At 40.6% G+C, this 21,268-nt stretch overlaps 1 protein-coding gene across 14 annotated transcripts in view; it reads left to right on the top strand.

Annotated features, from left to right (window-relative positions):
- LOC139808713 (bromodomain adjacent to zinc finger domain protein 2B) overlaps positions 1-21,268 on the top strand; it is a 151,510-nt gene that overhangs the window by 38,647 nt on the left and 91,595 nt on the right. For all 14 annotated transcript variants that reach the window (XM_071770986.1, XM_071770990.1, XM_071770997.1 and 11 more), the window contains exon 2: positions 13,120-13,211. The gene's annotated coding sequence lies outside the window, so the exon portion shown is untranslated. The remainder of the gene's footprint in view (positions 1-13,119; positions 13,212-21,268) is intronic.

Here is a 21,268-nt window from a genome sequence, read left to right as displayed (position 1 = left end):
TATGAAATTAAATAGTAAAGTGAAGGAAAGTATATTATTCTTGAGCTGCAAAAATATATTTTAATTTCTGCTTTTAAGCTTTTTTATTATTTCTGTGAAAAGTGAGAGTTTTATTATCGCGTTTTAACGAGGCAGCGCATAAATGTTTTATAATTATTGCGAATTTGACTATGCGCCAGAATAATTCAGGCAAAATAATTCAGTAGTGTTAATTGATTCATTTTTATTTTCAAGATAGAGATTTCAATTAAAACAATATATATACGATTGTCTGTATTAGAACATATTTTAATTTTTATATTTATACGATTAAATGTTTTAATATTTTCAAGAAAAACAAATATTGTTATATAATCGTTACCGTCGTATTTTTAACATTAATTATACAATGAATTGCGACGTGAATATTTTATGACTACTGAAAATTTAACTAACGCGCTCAACATTTTATAACATATTCGTATTGTACAGGTCAGTATTAACGCAACACGCACGGTCACGCGATATAATTAATATTTTAGAAATGGCAATACGTTCCGAAACGGGCGCAAAGTACACGCATTTTCGATTGCGACGCGAAAAACATAAATCCATGTAATCGGTAAATAAGTGAAACACGTCGACTGCACATGTTAACGTGCTGAATAAATAATAGAACAATCCAGCTCGGGCAGTCATGAAATACCGTAGCTATCGAAATTGTCAGGGCTCCACAGAACCACAGAACGGAAATATATAAGCGAGTAGGCCGTAAAATGCAGCGAATTTTAAAAAGAATTATATGCGTTACGCACAGCAGTTATTTTTCGAAATTGTGCGACAGGGGCTGGTGTACCATAAACTTCGTACGACCTTCTGGCCCTACGCGAAATTTATCACTGATATATCATATAAATTATAATCGAATTTATTTTTTCCTTAACTTATTAAACGCGTTGCCGAATTAAAAGATATGTATCGCAACAAGAATTAATTCGAAATTAATCGGGAAAGAATTAAAGTCTTGTCGAAATTCTTTTGTTGTTCATAATTTAAAAATCATAATTTTAAATTGGCTTTTCGTATATAATCCATAATATTCCTTTCGCCTTCTAGGTTTCCGTCTACGGTGGTATCCTCTGTTGCAGGCTTTCTTCGTGAATCAAATTACGGTCCGTGGAAAACCTGGTCGGGAATCGCAGCAACCTACGTCGTACGTCGTTGTCCCTCGCGACTATTTTAAAACAGACGATTAATATCTCGGAATCGCTTTAATAATCCGCACAATCTCTTTCCCTCGGTACATCTAATTGCCTCGCCGTATCCCGTAACGGATCCAGTTTTACGCCCGATGGAGTTCCATTCCCTCTTCTCGCAAGACGTGATTAATAGCGCATTGTGATAGCGCGCGATTCTCTTTCGGTTCTTCATCGAAATCCCGCCGCGCTATCGACTTTTATCCGGCGAGTGTACAAACACGATAAAGAGTACGCCTGAAGCTTTCCGGATTTATTTACATACGAGATTGCAAAAACGCGGACGCAATGGGAGAACTAAAAATCCATTTTCGCATAAAAGCGTATATAATAATAATAATTTACGTCTCTCTTTATTTTACAATGTGACCTGGATATTTTACAAAATAAGTAAAATTAAACATAATGGTGCGTTAATGCAGCCAGAGATTTTGTCGAATACGAACAGTAATAAAATCTTTTGCGATTTTTAAATGATAATTTCTATTTGGCGTATAATTTGCATATTTACTCTTAAACGTATTATCACTGCTGTGATAACAATACGTCGGACAAATTCTGCGAATTAGAATCCGTGAAATGCAATAGTTGGTATCGAAGTCGATTTTTCACGTGGTCTATATCTCCAACTGTCTGCAAAACCGAGTTTATTCCTCGGATTTCGTCTTTGTAACGCGTGATCGATATCCTGACAGATTCCGCCATTATGCAGCCACTGAACGTCGATTGGATGCGCTGTACATAATTTGCGACCTGAAACTCCATCCGCAATTCAGTTACGCGCTGCGTTTATCCGTGTAACGGGTGTCCCAATGACAATTTGTCATCGTTGCGTATTCGCGAAGTGCCGTTCGGTTATTTGCGGCGCTTGCACGTCATTCAAACGACGGAAGCGGAGGTTCACCGTAAAGAAAGCGAGCGGCATTTGCAAGAAAAGTTTTATCCGTAACGGCATGTTGCTCTAACGCGAAAGAGAATACGTGATAAGGCATTCAAGCAGTGAATTTAACAAAATCGTGTATGATTATTACGCAGGAAAATATACATTTTTTTAAATGTCTCGAGATTAGTAACATATATAACTTCAAAAATGCCCAGGTTGTTGACACTCGTATTCTTATATGACCTTGTTCATTCTTTAATTTATTAAACTGCAATTTCGTAACATATCAATTATGTAATATTCATGAATGAATGAATGAATCAAGATTACGTATTTTATTATTCATGATATTTCCGCATCAGAAATATTACCGTATTTAGAATGACTAAGCGCACACTAAAATATTTCGTGAGTTAGTGACAGCTGTTTTAACCGACGAATCATTTCTCAGCGATATTTGCCACCTGCACCAGGCCTTGTCCACGATGTCGCTGAACTCGTACACACGTAACGGTTCTACATTCAACCTAAGTTTGCTTTTGCATTTATCATCTGACTCAACGTACTGTCAGTACTTTGTTGCCGAGAACAAGGTTATACTGATACAAAAGACCGCGAATACTTTATCACGCTACGAGTTAGATTATCTCTGTTTACTATAGGCTGCTAATCAAAGACGACTACGCGATCTAAAGACGCATTTTGATGTGCAAGTGATTTGTCCCAGATATAATCCAGGTATAATAAATAAACTTCAAAATTTTTAATTATTTACGTGCAAATTTTTATATATAAACTATTTCAATATATGTATGTATTCGATAAGTATTCTTGTGAGTTATGAAAGCAATATTTTCGTAGATTATTGACGTGAGTCGATTAACGTCTTAATTATTAATAAGAACTTATTTGCTCTCATTAAATGATCGATCCGACAAACACGTGTTGTTCACGAGGCATATACCTATATTAAAAGGTCCTAGTTGCAAGTTGTTGAAACGTGCAATCTATGGCGGCTCGTTCGATTATTTATGGCCACGCACTCCTTACCGTCTTGTGAACAACGGAAGGTGAAGGGTTACTGCGCGAACGGGAGATACGCAACATTTCGAAGGTGTCGCTTTCTTTACAGTCCGCCAAATGTTAATTTATAATCGACGGCACGATTATGTGATTCTTCAGGTTCTTTGTAACATTCATTTGATCATTACACTCTCGAGACTGTCTAGTACATACGCTTTTTTTGAACTATACTAGTTCAAAGCTAAGACGCGTTTATAATAAATCTTGCTAATTGCGAATCCAATTTCTACCTTAATTTCGAATTAAACTGCCGTTTTATCTTAGTCTGTAGCGTTTCGCGCTTCGATCAACCAGTGGGAATTAATGTCTGTTCTCTCAAAAACCCCGAAACACGCGCAATCGGAACCGGTCGCAAAGATACTCGCCGGCATATATGTTATCGGTCATTCCAGCTTGCGTTTAATTCGTGTAAAATTACGCGCTCGTCATCCACTGGTATATCTACAACGTCGAGCGTGCACGCGTGTAACGGGTGTCCCGGTAGCAACCCGGCGCGGAGCGACCGGCGGCGCACCCACCTCCCTACCGCGGTAGGTCATTCGGTTATTTATGGCCCCGTGCTCGCTGCAGAGCAGGGCGTAGAGGAGGGCTTACTTGCGGCGAAGGAAGAGGGTGGCGTTTTCAGGGAGGTGGCGGACGACTGACTCTTTTACTCGTACGTACCGAGCCGCGGTGCGAGAGGGCGGACGGAACGGAGAGGGAAGGGGGAGAGAAAAAGAGAGAGAGAGAATGAGAGCGAGAGAAAGAGAGACGGAGATGGGGAAAGAAAGTGACAGACTAACGGGCGGAGGGAACCGACCAAGCTTGTACGGCGCGTGTAGCGAAGTCTATAAAGGACTGCTTTATTGATCTCACAGTTCGAGCGCGCTAGGATACCGATATAGTCGCCGAGTAATACTGTAACAGTCGTCGGGTCTTTAGATAAAAAGGGGAAGGTCTCTTTCCGCGTATTAACACGCGAACCGCACGCATGTGTGCAGTTCCGTGCGAGTGCTACGTCGAGAGAAATCGACTTTTAAACTGTCAAACACGTAAATACTGCCGCGGGATTAATTGCTCACCGTCGAAGTTCTCGTTCGGGCCAGCGGCAATTATGAAAGAAAGTGTAAATAACATTTAATCTCTTTTCTTTAAATATGAATTTTATCGTTACAAAATGCGTTTATAAGTATTATCCTCGTTCAGATATCTAGTAAATCGCTTGCAATCGCTTGTATAATTGATCGCGTATTTTATCCTTTATCTGTGTTCTTATTTACGAATAATTAATACGTCTTACGGAGCCTTTAAACAGGTTGTAATATGTTACTCGCTTCTCACTCTTTTTATCTGCATATACAATTTATCATTCGCGAAAGGATTAAGTCGTCCTCGATGTGACGTTAAACTCCTGTTCTCTCTGTCTCTCTTTCTCCCTTCGTTTCATTCCCCTCCATCTCCTTAAGTGGAGCACAGTGGTAGATCATATTTCCATTTTCGAGCGTGACTGTGGCGAATTTCGTATGCGTTTCCACAATGGTATAGCGCGTGCATTTCAACCATCGCGTGTATAACGTACTCGCGCCGCGAACATACGCGGGATACGCACTTTGTAGCTCGGCGGGGATTTGCTTTCGGGTCAGCGAGCGGGAGCAATCGGAATGCCGGGTAGGTATCCGGCCCGCCTGTAGCCAATAAGGGTCCCGAGTTTCGCAGCGCCAACTCGGTGCCGAAGGTAGACGGCCGGAGAGAAAGACCGGGGACCTTTGATCGAGCGACCGATAAAACGCCTTGAATAAACCGCCCCGCGAATTCTGTTTCCAAGACGAGCGAGCGTTATGTCGATAGCGAGTACGCGAGCGACTACGCGAGATTGTTCGTGAGTATGACGAGATAGCGGAACTGCCACGGAGAGAACGTGCTGCAACGTCGAAGTCCGCTTTCAAACGATATCAGGGATAAATATTTATAATCTTTATAAATATCTTTAATTGTTATAAATATCTTTCGAGCTATGATTTTTTAATACTCTCCATTTACGGAAATTAAGAGAAATACTTAATTTTCTATAATGCTAATATGATATCTATAAAATACATACGTTTGTTGTGGACTTTTTCGAGCGACTTTCGGGAGGAATTGTTTGAATGCAGATTGGAGTGATAAAACGATTTTAATATAACGATTGCGCAACGTGATTCAGAGGAGTTTCTCGAATCTGCGAAGTTTGACGATTGCGCGACTCTCGTCTCGAAATTATCGGAACGACAGAGTTGACGTTCAGGCGAATCGAAACAAGCCAGGGTCGCGGGATTCCAGTAATTTTTCCTTGATTACTTGAGATCCGCTATTAAAGGCGCGCGACGGTGCGGCAAAAGGCGTGCTCGCAGTTAAGGCCGATCTTAACTGCGTCGTGTGACGGCGGTGCATGGCCGAGCCTTGGTTGGTAAACTTCGCGTCGCAATCTACGCGATCGGACTTTCCAGAAGCTGGCGACGCGACGTGACTCCCAGTCTCCCGATTATCGCGTTACGGCCCGAGGCAAACAACCTTGCACGAAAAGTCGAAATTTAACGAACAGCGAACGTCTGGAAATCCACCCTAACGTGGTTAGTAAATCATGCATTGAGCTGTGGATATTCGATACACTTTTTATTATATAAGAGTCTGCAAAGTTGCAACAACGATACGTTTTGCAAGCACAAATAGACTGGCATGTCTTTTTAACGATATTTCTTAGTGACAAGGAAATACATTTCTACATTGATCTCATTTCTGCTTTTATCAGTCATTTTATTTGAGGAATTTAATTCACTTAGCTACTTATGCTTCTATAAACGGAATCATACGCTATGAAACTTGGCTATTGAAGTGTCAATAATACATTTTGTTGCACATTTCCCGAAGTATCAGCGATTTGCAGTACGTATCAACGTTAAACTGTCGATATCTTCACTCTGATAGCATAGATTCCGATGATATCTTGTGACTGTGAGCTATTCAAAATAGAAATACTCGACCGACAGACGTGATGTATAATCGACATATAGCATTGAATATTATTTTTTCTTGTTCGTAGATACATACAAGTTACGATAACCCATCTGTGTTCTCGGTCAACGGTTCGATCGATGAGCATTGCGATTGACTTCACCGCGATGTTACGTGCTGTTTAAACAGAAAATCGCGCGAAAATATATTTTTAAATATATTAGAAAAACGCAAATAATCGTTTATTTTATAATGCTAGCATATTAATGCTCGTGAGTGCGGCGGCTATTTGTAGAAGAGTACTTATATATGGAGACACAGTGTTCAAGATACAATATAACAAGTTTTGCAAACTCAGCGGCGAAATAGCTATACGACCGTTTCGTGTATTTACATTGTCACAAACGATCGTTTGCAGGCAGAATAAATTCACGATGCGGCACATCGAATCAAACGATTAAAATATCTCGACGATATCGTTGTCATTCAGAACACAAAGCGCGATAATAGAGAGCGACCGTCCGCTTGTTTATTTCGTGTCATGGTCAAAACCTTCGAGAGTCAAAGACATCAGACTTGTCAAATTCCTTAAGTAATACGTGCCAAACGACGAAATGTTCCCTGAAATCAGGCACTTGGTGCTTTGGAATCTGTTGGGAGAGAACACCGTTTACACCGTTAAGATCTTTTTAAAGAAAATTTCAATAATGCGTCTCCGAAATGTCTGATTCTGTCTGCAGTTGTGTGATAACGAGATAAGCAATGGCGATAATATGCGATAACAGGAAAAGCAAAATATGATTGAAACTCTATCTCTCGCGTGACGGATATTGTTTTAATATACGATAGTTGTATCTTTTTAGAGCTCTGAAAATATAAAATATAACAGATAATTGATGATTTTCGATAATATTTGTATGTGAAGTTTTTACAAAAGTCTTACTCAGTTTTAACTTATTAATTCTTTAAAGACATGACGTTATTCTAAATGAAGCTCACTTTCACATTGAGTCTGTCTCTGAATCACTAAGTATGAACCAGATTCTTTCGAAGAAACGTCATTCTGAATCACCTAGGACAAACACTTTCGTATAGGCTCATTAGTTCGTAATGCAGTAGATGCAGTTCGATAGGAATAAATTACGGAGTGTCTCTCATATTCTCACGAGAAGTTGTAAAATTTGTCGCGGAACAAAACAAAACTCTTTATTGTCGCTATTACCATAATGCTCGTCTTCAATGTCACTGGAGCAAATCGATACTCGCGAACGTAAAAGAAACGTAAGTTGCACAGAAGAATGCGGGTAGCGTATTGTACGTTTTGAGCGGTATCGTGATACCGAATATTGAAAAACTTAGTTCACGTAACTTTGCTCTTTAATTGGAATTGTATTTTCACTTTCATTTTGTGTGTTTTCAGTGCGACACCGCTTTAATTTCAGACATTATTATGTTGGTTCAAATGCTAAAGTAAGGTCGATCCTAATCTGATCGAACAATCTGGAACTGAAAGTTATAACGGGAGTTACAGGATATTCAATTAATTAAATTCAACATAAATTAATTGAACCGCTAATTAAAAATTAATTAAATTGAACGATGCGAATTAAAGATTAATTGCTAAACTAGCAGATGTAAAAATAACAATAAAAATTGATTTATCATAGCTCGTGGACTAGAAAAATGTTTTCAATTAAATTTTTTTTATTTCCAGAATTGTAAAATGTATCTCGCGCGACCAAATAAATTGAACAGATGACAATTGATTTGACGTGAAACTACATACATAACGCAAATATACACAGTAAACAAGCGCTGTATTTTATGTCCGACTGTTATGAAAAGGAAAATAAAACAACTTTTTTTTTTATTGCCATGCATTGCCGTGAGATACGTAGATCGATCGAATTAATGAAAAGTCTATAATTTATATCATATATGAATGATTCAACGTATATTAAATGATGGAGAAGTTTTTACTCGCGCTTATGAATGACTCAGTGTAAAGTGAACGAAAATTTTGTAGTTTTAATTACGGATAAATTTAATGTTAATCAATTCATATATCGACGGTTCTGTCTGTCAGCACATCTGTTTGTAATCCGACTTCCGTTGCATTTTATGATAGCATTTTCTTATCATAAATATTATTGTGTATTAATGCGTTACGCTATCTCGATGATTTGGAGTCGACGATTGAGTTTGTATAAACATGTACAAAACTGTGGGACCACATGCGCGTACATACATGTAAAACCGACCATTATGAGTAAATAACGATCTGACCGTGTATGTACGCGTATGTAAAGTGTGTGCGAACGATATGTAACTGCTCTCTCTATCGGTCGTATATAACCATATTCATTCATAAGGTACGTACAGCACTAACAGTAGCAGAAACGAAATGTCTCGTGGGTAATACGAATTTCTGGCATTATTTATCATTGTCCAGTTTTCATATTTTCGCGATAATTTATGTCGCTTTTATGCACATGCCTTTCCGCGTAAACAGTAATAATCGACATTCGTATAATAGCAGGTAGACACGCATATACATATGCCACAGAACAAGTGAAAATTCTTCTTCTTATGTATTATTATAGATGGAGAACTCATAACAGTTTATTATATTGCAGTTTGTTAAATTCGCGCGATTTTGTCTAACATTGCTAAATTTAATATCATACTTGGGGTACGTTCCACTTGACGCTCACAACGCTAGCGAGCATCATTTGTCCTTGTTTAACATTTGACGAACAACAAGGATGAAATGATTCCACGAGCGTTGCCTTATGTCAAAAAATAGAGGGATGAAGCTGACATTTACAGAGATTGTGCACTTATATATCCCAAAAACTTGTGTTAAATTTGCGATCGATTGTCTGACCCGTTTCTGAGATATTTTCTTTACAGAAATTGTATATATATATATAGATATACACTCCAAGTAAATATCATATATTATGTATCTCTGCTCCTGTACAGTAAAAATGAATGAAATTTTTATGGTACACTTCCATGACATCGAGAATTGCAATTACGGTTTTTTTTTTAAGTTTTTCTGTTAATATTTTTTTTCAAATTTTTTATATGATTTATTTAAACAATATCAAGTACAAAAATGGGACAAAATGCGATTTTTACGCTTTTTCTGTCCCAATGATAACATGTTGTTTATGAATCATTTTTTAGACTAGCTTTACACTGTTTAATTAAGAAAACAAAATTATACTACATATAGCTATACGTATAAAACATTCTTAAGTGGAACGTACCCCAAGTATGATATTAAATTTAGCAATGTTAGAAAAAATCTTGATTGTTGCAAAAACTCGCAAATTGATATCGGCGATTATGCATTCTGCATATTACGTTCGAATGCACGATTCAATATGACTTGGCAGGAAAAAAAAGAGAATCTAATAGCGATTCAGATTTGAACCCTTTTTCTCTCGACGTGTTCTGTCCTGAATTAAATCTCTCGGCGATACGTTCAAAAACCGAGACAGGTCGTTTTCTGTGAAGCTCTCGAGCGAGCGCGCCGCGCTGCGCCGCGCCGCGCCGCGCCGCGTTGGTCGTATTACGAGACAAGTTCTTTGCATTCTTCGTCGCATCGTCGTCCCCCGACTCCGAAGCAGCGGGATCTGCACTCGCGCTAATTATCCAAGTCCTCCATTAAAGCTCCAGCAGAACTTACTTCGGCGGCGCATCGGGGCTCCCAGGCCGCCTGTCCTTCCGGTGCAACAACCCGGAATGCCTCCCAGCACACAGCAGAACTCGTCTTCAAACGACGTCCGCGTCTCGAGCGCGTCGCTACGTTACGAGCGCCGTGTCCCCGCGTCCTCCTTCCTCCATCCTTCGCCTACCCGCGCTCACCCTCTATCCTCCGATATACCAATTCCGCCCAGTGCTTCGCGATGGAACGTGAACTCGCCTCCTCCTCCGCCTCCTCCGCCTCTTTCTCCTCTCGCTTCACCTCTCCGTGCCCGGCCTGTCTCGCGCATAGCGATTCAACGGAGAGAGGACCGGCTAGCGGTGCTACAGCGGAAGAAAGAGCGAGAGAAGCGCGCGGCGCGGAGGAGCGGCAGGAGCGAGAGGGAGAACGAGAGAACCGGTGCGAGAAAGCAGATACGGAGCGCGGAACGGAGACGGATTGATACGCGGTGCTCGCGTGCGCCAGAGGAAGGTAGATAGATAGATCGAGAGAGAGATAGGGCGAGGGAAACAGCCGGAGGGACGTAGAACGTGAACCGATGCGGCTGTCGCGAGAGGACGAGGCAACGTAGGGGGGTAGGGAAGAGAGAGAGAGGGTGGTGGAGAGGATCCGCTCTCCGAGTGTCAGGAACGAAGCGAGGGACGAAGAAGAAGCGGCTGCGGTATAGAGCGACGGAGAAAGAACGCGGGCGAATCGAGATAACGAGCGCGACGGAGAGAACAGGTCGGAGAAGGAGACGGCGATACGCAGAACGAGGGACGTGGGCAGATAGAACCCGAAGAGCGGTAGCGCGTGCTCACACAAACTCAAACCAGCGCCTCGTCGTCATTGCTGCCTCCTCCGCTCTACCGCTACCACCATCCCTCTCCCCGTTCCCGCCCGTCTTCCCGTGTTCCCTCATCCACCCTATACCGCCCTTCGCTACGTCACCCTCTGTGGTGTCCGCCTAACCAACCCCACCCGGTCCCTCGCCGCGCTACCCCCTTGCTGCCGCTGCCGCTGCTGCCGCCGCCGCCGCCTCCTCCCCTCCTCCCCTCCGTCCTCCGCCTGTCCACCCACAGGCCCGCGAAACCGCTCGTTGCCGTACCACCGAGCCACCCCACGTACCGACTCCCCCATTACCCGGCCGCCTCCGATCCTCACCCTTCGCCCGCCAACCCCCTGCCTGCCTGCCGGCCGACTCCTCTTCGCTTTGCGCGACTCTCCGCTCTCTCGGTCTCTTCTCTCTTCCGACTGCCGTCCCCGTTGCGGCCCTCGTCCCTTTCCCTTCTCCTCCCGCTGTCCTGCCGCTACCTCGCGACGCCCGGCGTCATCCCCTTCGGGAAACCAGCACACCCGAAAGCCGAGCGCTGTGGAACACGACAGGCAGCTCCGCGATTATCTTTTGTCCGATCGTATGTCGCGCGTGTATGCGTGCGAGAGAGAATGCGAAAGGGATGAGGGAAACGGCGAAAGGATGCGCGAGAGGACAGCAATTTAGAAGCAATATAATAGATCGGAATAGAAGAGAATAGAAATCGTCCTTGATGTTCTCGAAACGTTTTACGAAAGAGAAATAATAAAAAACTGCGTATGTTTAATCCGAACAAATTTGTTAGAAAAGGGGGAAAAAGATATGTAATTGAAAAATTTAATCACCGCTGTTTCATTCACCACTCATCTCATCACTCGATTACATTTACCATATTATATAATAAATGTATTATAAGAAACGGAGGTGAGAAAAGGATAATTTGATTTAAAAGATTCAAATAAGCCTCATGTTCACTGAATCTGCAAAGAGGAAGACGAGATTTATTAATAGACGATTTGAAATCCAGCGATCAGTGGTGGAGATAATGGGTAATACATAACGCTCGGTGATCTCTTTTCTATACGCGCATCACCCTTCTCGATCGACGATTACGGGCATCTGTGTTACCGTTGATCTCGGCGATACCGTCGTATTTTGTGATGCGTACTTCGAACAGAGGTCTGGAATTTTACGCGTTTCCGCGGGGTCGGGCGGGGAGGTAGCAAACGAGATGCGATATCGAGAGCGGTTTCTAGAGAGGAAAGCGTGCGTAGATCTCGCCGATATTCACAGGAAAAAGGGACTGTGTGTGTGTGTGCGCGCGCGGCCGCTTTGTGCCGTCCTCCGTCTGTGCCGAGAACGCCCTTCGGCTAGGGCGAGGTTCCCGCTTTGTAACACCAGTGATTTCGAATCGATCGCTCCGCTCCTTATATTTTGCGCGAAATTTTATGAAACGTCAGCTAAGCGGGTCGATCGCGAACGAGATACGAAAGTTGTCGCACCATCGAAATATAAAATCGTCGCGACCCGCTAAATAATCCAACTATTAATAGCACGTGACTTTATTACGTGAAGTATGACTATTTTTTGATAATATATTTATATTTCGTTACTTATGCGTGTCAAATCCAAATCACGTTCATCGCCCGTATAGCATCGAAGGTTGAATTATTAAGGAAATGAAATATAAATCGTTTACTTAGTTTGTAATTTTAGAAATGTTTGTATTTTTAGTAATTTACGGAAAAGTGCTATAATAAATTAACGAGCGTTTTCTTCTTTTAACAAGAATTTTAATTTTACTTTTCTAACTATCTAATCTACTTGATAATTTGCATAATATGTAGATAACGTCAAGTATAATTTATACGCTCGCGTGTGTGCCACAAAATATTTGTAACCTTTAACCACTGGCACGAAACGACTTAACATAAGTATTCGCTTAGCACTTTCGACGCGCAAAATCAGTTGCACCTCAATTTAGCTAATTATATGAGTAAATAATTATATATGTGTGTAATCGTAATCTTGATTTAAGAAAATGAGATACATAGAATTGGATGTTTTCACATTATCAACACGGAAGCAAGAACGAAGGCAAACAAATTGAGTAAACATCGGAGCACACGGCGACTTTCATACGCTAGTAATTAAATATTGAAAAGTAAACTGTTATCGAGCGTTTTGTATTTAGAAACGAATTTATGCGAACGTTATAAACATATTATTATCTCTGTTCTTTTTCCGTCTCGATTCTTTCCTGCGAGAATCTTGACTGCGCGATAATATGACACATATTCCGACGGCGCGACGCAATCGCGTTATCCGCATGATCATGCTTGGCATGATGCGTACCGTCATTACGACTGCAATTACTATACCGCAATGATCATGCGCCATATCTTCCAGTTCTTACCTTCGGTTTTTCTTTCTTTTGCAGGCGAAGTCGAGTAACGATTATAGGATCAGCGCTGACATCGATCTTGCTGCCACCAATGGATATGTCGCGATGGAGCCCGAGATAGAAAATAGGTACGTGCAAAAATAATCCGCACTTAAATTATTAATGTGACCGTAAATGCAACTTATACTAGTACAATATTGAGGTATAAGAAGTTTGTAAATTAGGGTGAAATGATTTAATTGAAGATTACACCACGCAATCGCTTTCAATCTGTTTTCTGACTGTATAATAGAATTGACGAAGAATATGAGAAAAATATTCAACGGATTGAAATTACGTAGATAATATGCGAAATACGATTATTGACGTATTATCAGTAAAATATCGTATGATGCTGTTGAAATATGAAAAATAAAAAGTTTAATTTATAAAAAATAAATTTTTAATCTATATAAATGAAAATAAAACGACATTATATATATATATATATATATATATATATATTTGCATCGTCGGATTACGTTGCTTCATACGATATTTTTTCCGTGCAAGCGGAGTTCGAGCGTATAAAAATCTTGCTGCCGATTTTTTCGTGCGGTAGCTATACGTGGAGTTGCGGGAACCAGGGGCTTTTTATTATCCTCGTTCTTCTCTGCGTTTCATCCTGTGCGTGGCGCACCGGATTCCGGAATTTTGTGGATTTTGAGGGGTGGGGTTACGGTAGACACGTTATCGGTAGTAGTGGCTTTCGAACTGACGGTGTATTCAATCGAATCGGACCTATATAGTTGCCGCAGCGTTGTTTTATCCCGTCGACGATCTGCATGACGAAAGTAACGAAAATTGATAACATCTTTAGCGTGCTTCATATTTCTACTATGGTGATATATACGACTGCTTTATTTATATTAAACTTCTGCAAACTTTTAAAGTGACACACATTTAAACTGCAAATTGTTCCTGGCTGTTGACGAGGGGAAAATGAAAATGAAACAATTCGATAACAATTGACATCTCATCGTTTATTGCGCGCGTTTAATCTAAACACCGATTCTTACGATTATTCCTTCTAATAGAAATTATTAAAATCCGCGACCGCGACACACGATTGACTATTACTTTCCGGTTTAAACAGAGTTAAGTTTGTCTCGATCATATTGCAACAATTTTGGATCTTTCGGATTCACAGTCGAGCAATATCCGCTTGAAAAACTCGCTTGTTATCGATACAACGGTTTTCAGGCCGATAACGTGGATATTGGAGTATCGTTGTAGTGTTTTCTATGAAACGAGTAGCATCCGACGTGACGTAAAATTCACATCGCTATGATATAGTCAAATTCCATCTGACGCGCGTATCGAAAACGCGGTTCGTTCGACGAGTGGCGAACGTTTGCAAACGTTATTATATAAACATAATATTATTGCCCACCACGAGAAATCGCTTAGTTTCATTGAAATAATTTAATGCTTTAATTTGCACAGAGAGAATTATGTGTATAATGTATATATACAAATATACATACATAAAATATAATTTAAACTCTAAATTTTATCGTACTCTGTTATCTTTAAATAAAAAAAAAATAGTATAGATGGTATAGATTTTAAAAAATGCTAACTCAAAATGAAATCTCGTTACGTATATCTAATTTGAATTATATATCGGGATGGAAAAAAAATAATTACAAATACATTTTTAGGCAGATTCGACATTTTATACTGCACTTGTATAGTCCGTGAGCAAGGTTTTCCTGCAGATGCATTGATTTAAAAAATCAAAGTTTTTTGACGCTAGGTAAAGTTTTATATTTGATGTATAACTTCTCTCTCTCTCTCTCTCTCTCTCTCTCTCTATTTCTCTCTATCTCTCTCTGTTCTTCCCTTTGTAGGATATATCTAAAATACACAGTGAAGTTGTTGGCAAAAAATTTATCTCTGAAAATTATGTGACTGATGGAATACGTTTCGCAAACATCTAGATCACTTTTACATATTTTTATATTTCGAGTATGTGCATCAATGCATATGATGCAATTTAGCCATTCTGGAAATAGCTAACGCGGAACACGCGTATATGCTAAAACTATGAATTTTTTAATTCTTTTTCCTCTGAAGATGGTGCATGTATCGTATAGGTGCTCAGGTTTTAATTCTCTTCTGATAAGAGCTTCTCGAAAGCGTAATTAAAGTATATTGTTTAGACTTACAGTTTATATCTCGGTTGTTTATAATCTTTAATTACCACAGTGTCATTGCGTCTGATCGAGCAAGACGCAGCCGTTTAAAACTCTGATGGCATTATCGTTTTAATTAATGCCATCGTTGATCTGACGGTGTCTTTTAGATTCGCGCTCCCTGATAATATTCACGCGGCTCGCGCCGGAGACACTCTTGTATAAGCGCGCCAGCGACAGCCTAGGCGTGTCGAACTTCGGGCGCGGATCGAATAAATCGTCGACGATGACGTCAACGGACAATTCTGTCTCTTGCTGCACACGTAGATACGTGCTCGCTGATTGCAGCTTGCGCATGCACGGCACCTTGCACGGCGTTGGCGGCGGGCTATGGGAACTCGTCGTCGGAGTGACTCAACGTACGCCGGCACGTTTCCTCGACGATGATCGAAGCCGCCCACGCTTTCTGCTCGCGCCCGACGTTTTCTGCTGCGGCGCGGCGCGGCGCGTCAAATTGCGTATTACAAAACTCGCACTCGACGCGATATATGTAGGATATGTAGGCCGCGCGCCGTCGTCGCGTCGTGTCGCAGTACCCCGAGCTACGTGCGAATGTTATTCCGCCAGGTGAACAGAGACGCGAATTTTCTCACGTGGGCACGATGATCACGCACATTTTCGCTCTTCAATCTCGATGCCGTTCCAGGATGTCTCGGGTTTCCGTATGGAAATGCGCGAGCTGTTACGAGGAATGTCGGTGTAAGCCCCGTTTTCTCATCTTGAGAAACGCGAGGAAAATTCGTGGAAGTAACGTAAACTCCGGCTTTATACTTTTTTACGGCTTATTACAGTGCTCTATCGCGCCTCTTTTTGCCCAAAGAGAACAAACAGTTACAAAAATCGAACTTTTGTCTTTACTTTCTCTTATCTTAACTTATGTGCTTAATTCTCTTGCGTTTGCAGATTTATACATTTTATGCTGTTTATATTTAAACTTCAGTAAGCACATATTCTGTTTTCTCTTTATATTAAAACAAATTTACCAGAGCAGAACTTTAAACAGGAAAGATAAATTTTGCTTTTTATTCTCTGTGTACTCTCTGTATCAATGTAGCATACTGTATTGTCACGCATTATGTAAACATTGAACAAGGTATATATAAATGCGCCGATACGAATTGTTCTCTCGCTTATCTTGATTCTGATTACTTCAAGATCGATAGCTTTGTTCTTTCGGTAATCGCTTGAGACGATATCGCATAACAATGCCGTGACACGCCATTAATTTAAGAGAAACGAATAGAATTCTTGCCGTTACTAGAATCGCGTCACAGAGCGCAGGGCGAGAATAGATATATCCCGATAATAGACGATATAACGTTTCGCTGCCGCTGGACACGTATGATTTACAGCTCTCGTTCTGCGTTGTTATTTATCCGACATCTATGCAAATTTTATTGTTCTTGCTCTTTGTCCGGTCAGCGCACTCGCTCGGAATTTCTCGCGCCGGTGGATAGTTTTAAAAATTCGCACCTCGCGCGTATTACCGTATCCCACCGATGCGACGCGAGCGAAATTATCATCGACGACTCGGGTTCGCTTTTGGGAATACCCGCAATGAGCCATTGCTCGTGTTACGTCGAGCCGGTGACTCACGAGATATCTCGTGGAAGCGCGACATCGTATCGCAAAGCTTGAGGTACGCAAGATCCAATTCAGAGAGATACATTTCATATATTTTATGTATTAGAAACGTAAATAATGAATCAATTATTGCGACGAAGAAAAAGAAATCTTAATTTTATGAACTAATGTATTGATCGTGCGTGATATTCGTTTTAAAGTTTTTCCTTTAATCGGATTTTAAAGAATTAACTTAACGCTAATACAATTTACACTGTAGAAGAATAAAATACATGTCTTCCTCTCGTCGTAATTAAATATCTTGTTTCGTCGTAATTGAGAAAAATGAAATAGCAAGTTGAGCCGATTAAAACGGATGTTCTATCTCAGAGCGGGATCGCATTAACTTTCAACTACGATGGTCGTGAAACCAGCTGCCGAACCACGTGCCAGTTACTGAGACGTATATAGCACAGAAATATTTAACTTTTTTTTATATGTACGCATTGGTAACGAAAGCCCGCTTTTGCGCGGCTTAATTCGATGTTAAATTAAAGAATTATTTTTATTGCGCGTAAACTGATAATTTATGTATGTTGCTGTTATTCCGCGTATCGAAAGCCATATCGATATTTTATGACACGTTACATCTCATAAAGTTTTCGCATGTATTAATTCTTATCTTGTAGTGTTAACTTTTTACGAATTTACAGATTTATCCTTTAAAATAATTTTTATATCTTAATTCACCGCGACACTGGGTAAATCTACTATCGTGTTCCGCAAAGCGTTGCGTTTTATCGTGGAACACGTGTGCGAGTATAAAGAAAATTTCACAGCTGGCGGTCGTGCGAAATTTATACTTGTGTCCGACTATGACGGAACAACGTGTACAGAAATTTAGGCCATAAAGGGTTAATTGGTGACACGCCGCGCGCGCGCGGCGCATTTACCACGTGCCACCACGTGCGGCGATGCATTCTCAAGCGTTAATCCTCTTCGCACTTCTCGCATCGGAGGTGGACAAGTACTTTATAATGACGGGGCGAATTGAGTTCGAAGTTTCTCAGTCGGGAGTAACTTGCGCATCGACTTCGATAGTTATGCTCTCGTGTTTCAAAACGGTGAAATTATGCTTCGATAAGCAGGAAAGAAGCGAAATATATATGTATAATAACAACAATATATTGATCTTTTCTATATATAGAAAAAAATTATTTATTTCAATAAAACGTAATGCACATTAAATGCATCTTAATTACTTGAAAGATATTGTCCCTCAGACAGAAATTATTCATTTTTTAAATGTTTTCTATCTTTTATTTGTTTTATATTTCTCGTAATCAATCTTCAATTAAAATCAGCGAAAATAAAACAACTATAATTGGGGAAAAACGAGAGATGCGTTAGAAACTGCCGTGCGAAAGGAAATGCATATAATAATTATTATTGAATTATGGTTTTATATAAAGTTTTATATTTCTACGATCGATAATTCTATAAAAGCTTGTTGACTTTTTGAATACCATTCTTGATGTTTGATTAAATTTTTTATGAGTTTCATCTGAACTTTTGTCGTCACTTTTAGACACACGTTTGACATATATTTTTAAATCTTTATGATTACGCTTTTATGATACACTTTTTATAGCTCTCAGAAAAAAAATACTACTTTTATTTTTATATTTTAATATTTACTTTTAGTGCTCTTATAACATAAAAAAGATTGACTTGATTACATTCGAAAATTTTGAGCTAAAAATTATTGGATTAATTTATAAATAAGTTCCGCTATATGTATATGATTACTGAATCATTTCTTTTGAGAAACCAGTATTATCCATTTAATTATTTTATCTGTTGCAATTAAGTAGTTAAGAGCGTATTATTTACAGTACTTATACTGTTATAACATTTTTTTAAATACAAAAATTCTGTTTGTTAAGTAAAACGGAACTTTTATGAATCAATTATTATCAATCAATCCAATAATTCGTATTTAATTTTCGCGTTACCGAAGAAAATCCCCAAATTAAATAAGATGATAAATCACATCGTATTAACAATATGCTCGTCGAAATGCATATAACAGAGCAGTTAGTTCCACTCGATCGAGCGAGTATTGAATTGCTTAATCTCGTTGAAGTACTTCATCGATTTACTCCGAAGCATACGAGTACTCAACTCTGAACACAAACCTTAGCTGGCTTGTGCATTCAGTATTAATGTAGTTTATCTATTATGCCATCAGTAACTAGAATCTACCTGAATATCGATTACAATCGCGCGCATACTGAATTTAATTTTGCCCGAAAATATCAGTACTGAAGTCCGAAGAGAACTAAAGGTTCCTTGAATTTTGAACAAGACACTGTCTCGTCAGTATTTTTCTGTCTTTTTTTGAGAATATTTGAGCATATATATATTTTTATTGAAGCATAACATTGCGGAAAATTTTCACGTTTGCATAAATGATAATTATCTTGTGATTTATAAAACAGTTATATGGTTAAACTCATTTCTCGGGTACCACGTAATTTTGTCAGCACTGAAGCAAACTACGAACTTCATACGTACATGGAAATGTTAATCGTCCTTCCACTGTACATTTCGCCATTTAGCATCCTTTTTTTTGCTAAAATGTTTCACGCAACATTAATTCCATTATTTTTAAAAAGTCGTCCGAGATTCTTTTTAGAGTAGCTGAAAATATAAAAATGGGCATGGAGACTGGTGGAATATCATTCCAATGTCTATTCGCGCAATAGCGGAGGCGCGACGATTGGCATAAAGCGATCCATTTTTCGCTATACCTGGCAACGTATAGAGAATTGAATTCGTCGAAATTACATCGGTTCCAATCCCAGTTCACGGGCAACGAAATTTCGATTACTCGCGCCCGCTCGACCGCGCGCTGTGCTGATCTCGATTCCGGATCGACTCACTCCGGGGATGCGGCGAGTAAAAGAGGCATGCTCGCGCTGCTCGCGCCGGCGTCTCCGCCGGAAATTATGCCAGTGCTCTCTCGGTTTCTTCTCTTGCGTTCTCGGTGTAAACGAACGGCGAGGTAACACCGGGCTCAGTCCGCCACCGCCGCGTCGCCGTTGCCTCAGCCGCCGCCGCCGCCGCCGCCGCCGCCGCCGCTGCCGCCGTCGTCATCCATGGTAGTGCGGCGGAACACGCCCCCAGGAACTGCGTTTCTCGTGGGCGACGGCCTGAAATATCGAGCGCCTTGCCCACGTACACACGCGAAAACGATGGAACCCGGACGACGGTCGAGAAAGAGCGTGGAGCGCGCGGCGAGAGAGACGGGGAGGAAGAGACAGAAAGAACGTGAGAGAAAGAGGGAGAGAGAATGAGAGAGAGAGGGAGAGAGCGCGGGACAGATAGGGACGTTAGAGGCGGAGGGCGGAGGATACCACCGCTGCGCGGGGAGAGAAGTGAGACAAGGAGAAAGAACGATCGAGAGGTTTCGAGGGATAATTTTCTGCCTTCCCGGCCCGGTGTGGCCGGGGCTACGCGCGCTAGACGAATTCTGGATTCGACCGTGCCAAGCCGGAGCCGTGCCGAGCCAGGCCAGGCCAAGCCAACCCAAGCTGAACCGAGCGCGTTTATACGTGGGCTTTAAACGACCTGGAAATGACACGAACGCCCGCGTTTTGCCTCACCGCGAACTATCGCGTCGCATTTTTCCGTCGCACGCGCGGAGATGTTAACCTTCCAGCTTTTAGCACGAATGCCGCATAAATTTCGATTATTTTTACCGAGGCCCTAGTTAAAGATCATGCATTACGGGCAAATAGATGTGATGTTTGGCAAATGCAATCCATTACAGCGTTTAAATTTGCTCCCTATTAGCGGTCGATCATGTAACCGCTTAATTACAATCGATTTTAATGTCGACGAAACCTCAGTAATATTTGTTATTAATGATCACGACAGAACGGACTTCTTAGCCCTGGTCACATTTGGTAACAATACTTGAATAATCCTTTCCCTTCTTTTATGTCTTCTCACCTTTCTTTAATAGTAACTTTAGCTATTTTTTTACGCTTTGTTTTTATAAATTATTTATTCAAACCTGATGATAATTCCATTTGAGAATAAAGCGTATTATTACGTACTGCTATTATAGATAGGGTTCAGTTACACACTATACATATGTACATGCCGTGAACATACTACAAAAGAATTAATTCTCCACATTAATAGCCTACGGTGTCGCGTAAGGAGATCTTAGATTCGCCAGTCTTGAATACATGGGGCTTTAAGGGCCGCCGCATAATGAAAAATATAATGAACAAGGAACAAATATTAGCGATTAGGACTAAGGAATCAGAAACCGTGTTATTCCCTGTTTCTGTTGCCTGTGTTTTTTATTGTGC

The sequence above is a fragment of the Temnothorax longispinosus genome, chromosome 2 (genome assembly GCF_030848805.1).
Source record: "Temnothorax longispinosus isolate EJ_2023e chromosome 2, Tlon_JGU_v1, whole genome shotgun sequence".
In the NCBI taxonomy this organism is placed as follows: Eukaryota; Metazoa; Arthropoda; class Insecta; order Hymenoptera; family Formicidae; genus Temnothorax; species Temnothorax longispinosus.
Note: the sequence above shows the minus strand (reverse complement) of the source record. Positions and strands in the feature narration are given on the sequence as shown.